Below are 8,333 nucleotides of genomic sequence, written 5' to 3'. Positions count from 1 at the left end.
AATCCATACTGGAAAGAAAAAGAAAACAAAAATCGTCGATCTTTGATGAAAAGCCAGTTCATAGTTGCAGTCTGAGCATGAGCAGATAAAAGTCATTGCAGAAAAAAAATGTGAAATACACGGAGATAAAATATATAAATACTGGATACATGCTCATGAAACGGATGCATATTTAATAGTGGTAAATCGATCTTATTTTGGAACAAAATGTGATATCATTTAATATGAACATGTTAATTTAATGGCCGAGGATCTAAATTACAAGGGGTTTAATGCTTCTTTGGAGAGGGAAAATTAAATCGGTTTGGAGTCGATGATTTTTTTTCCGTTATTCAGCAAATTATAGTGCTTACGTATCAAATAAAAGTGTTTGGTTATTTTGCAGAAATTTTTCTGTTACTTTCTACACTATAGGAATGATGAGAAATCCTTTCGACGGTGCGTTGACGGGACTTCACGCCGCGGCCAATCCGGTGTATGATGGGAAGACAGCGCTGTATTTCGAGAGCTCAAAGCCACATAATCTCACCGCTCTGCCAAGGTAAACCTTATATTATATTAATTATGATTTTGGAATTTGGGGACTACGACAACCTCCTACTTAACAAAAAATATATTGACATCCATCCGCTTAACAACAGCCAAGTAATGAAATATTCTAAAATATGCTTAACTATATGCTAAAACATAATGCCTAACAAAGACACATTGATTAAACATGTTTTAGGCTAAAACATGTTTAATCAATGTGTCCTTCTCGTGTTCATCCTGATCATAAATTCATAAACCATTTTGAACTTCACCGACATCTTTTCGTAGTTCAAAAACATTAGAGTTACAACACCAAAACGCGGAATGTGCTATGTCCCATAAATGTTTAAGGTTTAGCCCTTAAAACCTCGTCTTTATATCCTTCTTTTCATTTTCCTTTTAGAGACGAGGCGAAACAGGAGATCTTATGAAATTATACCCTAGACTGTCTCAAGGAGTACGTCACAGAAGAGATGCTTCATGAACTAAACGTAGTCTGATATTTGACAAGAATGCGTTTCATATAATTATTTACTTTAAATTATATCATCCACACAAATTATATTGGAAAAATTAGTTTTTTTTTAAAGACGTCATAATGACATCGTCACTGCATGAATGCGACAAAATTATCTTGGAAAAATAGTCTTTTAAAGATGTCATGATGACGTCGTAATTACGTCGTCCGTATGACGTGTTTACCACTTTACGACCAATTTACGACAGTCTTCTATCACGATATATGTTAAAATTGTATTAATATGTTATGTATGCCTGGCTTTCTAAAGGTAAACGGGTAAGAAATACGAAAGAAATACAGGATAACATTTTTATGTATAATAGGGAGCGCACGGAACCTAAGCCGGACAGGATGAATTTCATGTTTCCATTTATATAATATTGACTGGCCTTGAGGGGTATATCAGAAATATTGACCAAGCGCAGATCATATTGCCCCGAGTCGAAAGACGAGGCAATATGGTCTTAGCGCGGTCAATATTTCTGATATCCCCCGAAAGTAAAGCCAGTCAATATTTGTATTGTTATCCAAATCAGACATCTAGAGCAAATACAGAAATCCACCATGACAATCTCAAGAACTGAACAAACTTTGTCAAACCAGCACTGTGCATCCCGCGGCTTGACACAATTTTCGTTACGCTGCAAACAGTGTGCATTTGGTGTGATTATTACGTCACAATAGAGTGCGCGCAAAGTGCACAGGTTCTCGTACGCATAATAGATGCGCAATGAAAATGACAAAATACGGCGCGGAGGCTTAAACTTGAGAAATATATCGAAAGCAGAATGATAAACTTCTGGGGGTGTTTCACAAAGATCCTAAGTTGAACTTATCTCTAAGTTGGACTTAAAAATTATGGAAAGCCATTAGCATCCTTGAAAACATTTTGTAAAAGTTATTTTAAAAGACATAAAATGTTGATTCAAATCATTCATATTTTCTATTATCATGGGAGATTCACTGTTCTTGATGTGGAATTTATAAAAAGTCTAAAATACTTGAATTTCTGCTTTTGAATATATTTCATTTTAAGGCTCCAATGGCTGTCCATAATTTTTAAGTCCAACTTAGTGTTAAGTTCTACTTAGGATCTTTGTGAAACACCCCCCTGGTGTAGGATTGTACATAGTGGACAGGATAAATTTTCTGGTAAGGTGTATATTATCTTAAAATTACTCTTTGAGAAGAATATATATCAGGCACCTTGGTTAAAAAAAATCAAGCTGACTCTGGACAATATGGGGATGTCTAATTTATGGGAAATTTGTGAAAATACTAGCTATGAGTGGGTCAAACAAACTGTGGAACGTCGATTGAGAGATTCTCATGCTCAGTATTGGTCTGCTTGTATGTATGCTAATTCGCATTGTGTTAACTATCGAATCTTCAAACATTCTTTATGTTTAGAAAGATACTTAATCGATCTCATTAAAAGAGATCGGACAATATTAAGTCGTTTTCGTTGTGGCAATCATTACCTGCCGATTGTAGCTGGTAGATATTCAAATACTCCAAGGGAAATGAGGCTATGTACGCTGTGCAATTTGCAATCGCTTGGGATAAGTTTCATTACTTGTTTGTATGCCCTACCTTTCGTTCAGAAAGAAAATTGTTCATCGATAAATATTTCATTGAAAGACCAAATACACTGAAAATGGATCAGCTTTTTAACTCCAATAATGTACAAACACGTTTAAACTTAGTAAAATTCTGTCGAAAAATAATGCTTCGTTTTCATTAATTTAAGTATGTGCAAAAACATGTTATGAGTTCAATATTAACTTTATGTTTCTCTTTTTTGTCTTATATCAATTTATTAAATTGATATCAAGAATATTTTCAGTAATTCATTAATTCAGATATCAATTTACTGGTGCCAGTAAATTTCTTTTTCAATTGCTTCCATTAATTTCGTCATTAATTATCGTTTTAATTAATATTATCGTTTTGTTTTTGATTATTATTATTATCATCATCAATATTGTTATCATTATCATCATAATTTTTCTCACTATTGTCGATAGTGTTATTTTGTATGGATTAACATTAATTCTATTTGTATTGTATATTTCACAGTGTTTAATTGACAAATTCAAACTGATTGTAAACTTCTCCAATACCCCAATGTGGGTGACATGAGAATAAATTGTCATTGTCATTGTCATTGTCATTGTCATTGTCATTGTCATTGTCACAAGATGCCTGGATGCGAGAGACCGTGGAAAATACCAAGGTATATTTTCACTCGTCTCTACATGCAAAGTCAATACGCGCAGGGAGACCAAGGAAAATACAAAGAATATACTCCTCCGTTCCCACTGCTAGTGAAAACTAGGGCAATACGGTTTTGTAAATGACCAGCTCAGATGTCTGATACGGGTAATAATCCATCACATTAGTCATCTGCACAAATAAATTAAGATTACATAAATATATTTTGAAAGGGCGTACGATATACTATGTTCATATGCTTTATATAATAAGAGAGAGAGAAAGAGAGAGAGAAAGAAATAGAGGGAGAGAGAAAGAGAGGGAGAGAGAAAGAGAGGGAGAGAGAAAGGGAGAGAGAGAGAGAGATAGGGATAAATAATTAATATGAGGGAGATGGATACGGTCACGGTCGCTGATACAACAGACTATAGCTCCTTGGTGTTCTCAACGCTGCACTTTTCATATCGACTTCGTCTAGGGTCAAAGATCACCTTCGGGCTGCGGCAAAAAATTATCTCATACCTTAGTCACACCGACAAGACACTATGAATATGACGGACAATGAAAGCGGACAAAATGTACAGTTCCTCGGGTAGACAAAGGAACATCCCTTCACTGCTATTATGTAAAAAGGTGAATATGCATGTGACACCTGTTCTACACATTTTTACATAATAGCAGTGAAGGGATGTTCCTTTGTGTACCTGAGGAACTGTATATTTTGTCCGCTTTCTTTGTCAGTCATGTTCATAGTGAGACCGACTCCGGACCGACAACAGACCGAACGAAATATGTCATTACTTCTATAGCCAAGAATCGGTCGGTTTGTAGTCGATTTCAAGCTAAACTTTAGTACTGGTAATGCGATTGCATTGTGAAAGAAAAGGTGTGGAAAGGATCAGAAAAAGTTGATCATGTAGAATGTAAGTATTGGTGTGCACTGCAAGGTTCTAGAGTCATCAAAATCATAATAAATTTGACCGAGTTTTGGTAAAGTAACACGCACCGTACACAGAAAGCTATATATGGGACAACACGCATGTTGTCGGGGCTGGTACTACCTTGATTTCCTTGTCTTTCTATGCTCATTACTCAGCCAGTATACATTTTCTTCCAAAATTGTTTGGCACATGACATTTATTTGTAATCTTGAACATTCGGTGTAAGTTTCGTTTGATTCTGTGAGAATTCATTTTCTTTTTTTTACCAGTACTGGAGTTTATCTTTAAAGTCCGCTTGGTGGTCATGTGATTGCATTGTGGAAGAAACGTTGTGGAATCGATCAGAAATGGTTGATCATCTAGCATATATAAGTATTGGTGTGTACTGCAAGGTTTTGGAATCATCAAAATGATAAGAAATTTGGCCCCGTGTTGGTAATGTTACAAGCACTCTACATAGAAAGATGTATATGGGACTATGCGATATTTTAATATATCTGGATAGATAATAATTTACCAAATATATTAGTAGGCGGTGCGCCGGCAGCGCATATTTTTTTTACACAACTGTTTAGCCACTTCAGTCAAATATACTGTGTAAACGACTAGAGACAGAGTCTAGCATTACCCTTAGCAGTTTTGTTGGATTGCTGGAGCTGTACATGTGTTCATACTCGTTATTTGTTTCGGGTTAAATCTATCCTCTCTTCTCTTTCATTGGGTAATTCTGTGTTCTCCTTCAATCTATCCTCTTCTCTTTTGTCATGTATTTCTTCTTTTTTCTTCAATCTATCCTTTTTCTCTTTTGTTTTATGTATTTCTTTGTTCTCCTTCAATCTTACCTTTTCTCCTTCGTCATATTCCTAGCTTTCTACTTCTCTGTATTTCCCTGTTTTTCCTTAGTCTTCTAGATTTATAATCTTCGAAGCTCTTCAATTACGTATTTCTATGTTCTTCCTTTGACTTATCCTCTTCTCTTTCCTTATGTATTTCAATGTTTTTCCTTCTCCATATCCTCTCCACTATCCTCGTTCTCCCCTTTCTATCATCTTCCTTTCCCTGGGTGTACGTGCTTGCACATAGTGCGCTGACGACTTAGACTCTTTCACCAGAGCACTTCTTGGAATCTTTTCGCGAAAATGGCTAAACAGTTGTGTAAAAAAAATATGCGCTTCCCGGCAAAACGTATTATCACGTATTAGTCAAAACATATCCTTTCACATGAATGGTAGTAAGAGCTTTCATTTCATTTTTTGAGAGGGGTGCGTTTCCAGTAGCTTATAATAAAAACTGTCATTTGTCACTGATGACAAGTTTTGTGAAACACCCCCCCCCCCCCCCCCCCACCCCCCAGGATTTGTTTCAGAATCTGAGGCAAAGTTACCGAGTCACTTTAAAATCACGAGTGGTCCTCGAAAGTTCAAGTTGATAACAAGCACAGGTTATGTTTACAAACCACGGATATTTGATATTTACTTTATAAATATATTGCCTTGACAAAGAAACCATAATAGCCTGGACTTTGGACCGTGGTCGGAAATACGTTCAGGGGGGTGTTTCACAAAACTTGTCATCAGTGACAAATGCCAGTTTTTGTTATAAGCTACTGAAATCCTTGCTTCTGATTGGTTATCAGCAGATTTGTTACTGAATGTTGTCATTTGTCATTGAAAGGAGGCTTTGTGAAACGGGGCCCACGTGTTGTGAAAGAGATACAATATCGTACAATACAATCATAGGGACTAGCTCCTTTTCACATGCATTCAAAACTAAAGTTCGAAAGTTCTAGCTGTTTAGATAGCAATTTATTAAAGGGACAACAAAATTATTATATTCATGAAACTCTTCAGAAAAGGAAAAAGAAGGGAATTTAATTTACTCCCACGTTATAGGTTGTATTCACACATACATGTATACTGCTGTATCCAATTGGAACGTTATATATATCAATACTAATAATAATTTTATTAGAAGTAGTAGTAGTAGCAATAGTAGTAGTAGAAGTAGTAGTAGTAATGATTGTAGTAGTAGAAGCAGTCGACGTCGAAGTCGTAGTAGTAGTAGTAGTAGTAGTAGTAGTAGTAGTAGTAGTTGAAGTGGTAGTAGTAGTAGTAGTATTTGTAGTAGTAGTAGTAGTAGGAGTAGGGGTAGTGGTAGTAGAAGTAGTAAAACTAGGCCTAATAGTAATAGTAGTTATAGCAGCAGCAGGACAGAGCTTATTTGTCAAGGGTCCATTGTGCAAACCATAAACCGACCTTTAAACCAATTTCATGTAGGCCGTCTCCGTACAACGAAACATAATGCTAGTCAATATTAAATTGGCTGGTTGTGTGCTTACAACAACAACGAAATGATCGGGGTATGTATTATCATTGTGCATTCATTTTTCGAGTTTGTAAATGATTCCATGAATATCATAATCTTTGGAAACAGCGATGAAAAATGACTGTCCGTTTGCTTGTTTGAAGTAGGATGAATGTTATGCAGTTTGAAACAGAGACAACGCGCAACGCACGATGTTTTTCATTTATCTACAGACTTGCGTTATGGAAATATATATCAGTCTTTCATTTAATCATGATTGCATATCCGATAATTTATTGTTTCTAAATTTGTGTAATGTACCATGGTGCTGATTATAGCGTGGTGCTAAACAAGCCACCCAATAAAGACTCAACAACAACAACAACTACTACTACTACCTCAACTACTACTACTACTACTACTACAACTACTACAGTACAACTACTACTACAACTACACTTCAACTACTGATACAACTGCTACTACAACTACTCTTCAACTACTACTGCAACTACTACTACAACTACTTTCACAACTACTGCTACAACTACTACTACGACTACTACTACTACTACTACAACTACTACTAGCCTACAACTACACTTCAACTACTGATACAACTGCTACTACAACTACTCTTCAACTACTACTGCAACTACTACTACAGCTACTTTCACAACTACTGCTACAACTACTACTATGACTACTACTACTACTACTACTACTACAACTACTACTACAACTACACTTCAACTACTGCTACAACTGCTACTACAACTACTCTTCAACTACTACTGCAACTACTACTACAGCTACTTTCACAACTACTGCTACAACTACTACTATGACTACTACTACTACTACTACTACTACTACCGTTGCTGCTACTACTACTACTACTACTGCACTGCTACTACAACTACAACTACCACTACTACTACTACTACTACTACTACTACTACTGCTGCTGCTACTACTACTACTACTACTACTACTACTACAACTACTACTACAACTGCTACTACAACTACTATGACAACAACTACTACTACTACTACCGCTGATGTTACTACTACTACTACTACTACTACTACTACTACTACTACTACTACTGCTGCTGCTGCTGCTACTATTACTACTAGTACTACTACTACTACTACTACTTCTACTACTACTACTTCTGCTACTCCTACTTCTACTACTTCTACTAATTGAGAGTTTCAACTCTCTATGGGCAATAACAATAATGGGCTGGAGTGTGTTTGTAGTGATACAAAAATGCAGGAAGACTTTACGCTCACAATATATCGTCTCAGCTTTGGTGTTAAATGTTTGAACATGCGTTATATTTGTGCAGCCCTGCGAATTGAACTGCATTGAGTTCATGCGTGGAATACCTCAGTCATGTATAGCAATGTAATATTGCCTGATATTTTGCAGAATCTTCATGTTTTAAGCTACGAACTTAACTATCCCAATTTCTTGTTAAAACAAGATTCAGCGTTAAGCTTCATGTTGTCACATACATACAATATAACATGCAATATAACATACATGGCTGTAGAGTACCATATTGACGTATAAAATAGTAGCTATCATAAAAATCGAATGATATGCATGCTAAAAGACACCTATAATAACGAGGGGAAAAAATACAGTGGTGAGCATTTATTGAAGTAGATTGATTTACGTCTATAAAGTGTACTCGTCGTGCACGTCTACACTAATCTATTCAAGTATGCCCTTATTGCAATTTAGTTTCAGCCATGCAAGACTTACTCAATTGTTTACAAAAAAATAGGGTTGGAATGGAATGGAATACA

The sequence above is a fragment of the Strongylocentrotus purpuratus genome, unplaced genomic scaffold, assembly GCF_000002235.5.
Source record: "Strongylocentrotus purpuratus isolate Spur 01 unplaced genomic scaffold, Spur_5.0 spur5_scaffold_20, whole genome shotgun sequence".
Lineage (NCBI taxonomy): Eukaryota > Metazoa > Echinodermata > Echinoidea > Camarodonta > Strongylocentrotidae > Strongylocentrotus > Strongylocentrotus purpuratus.
The sequence above is the reverse complement of the archived record's forward strand: the minus strand, read 5'-3'. Positions refer to the sequence as shown.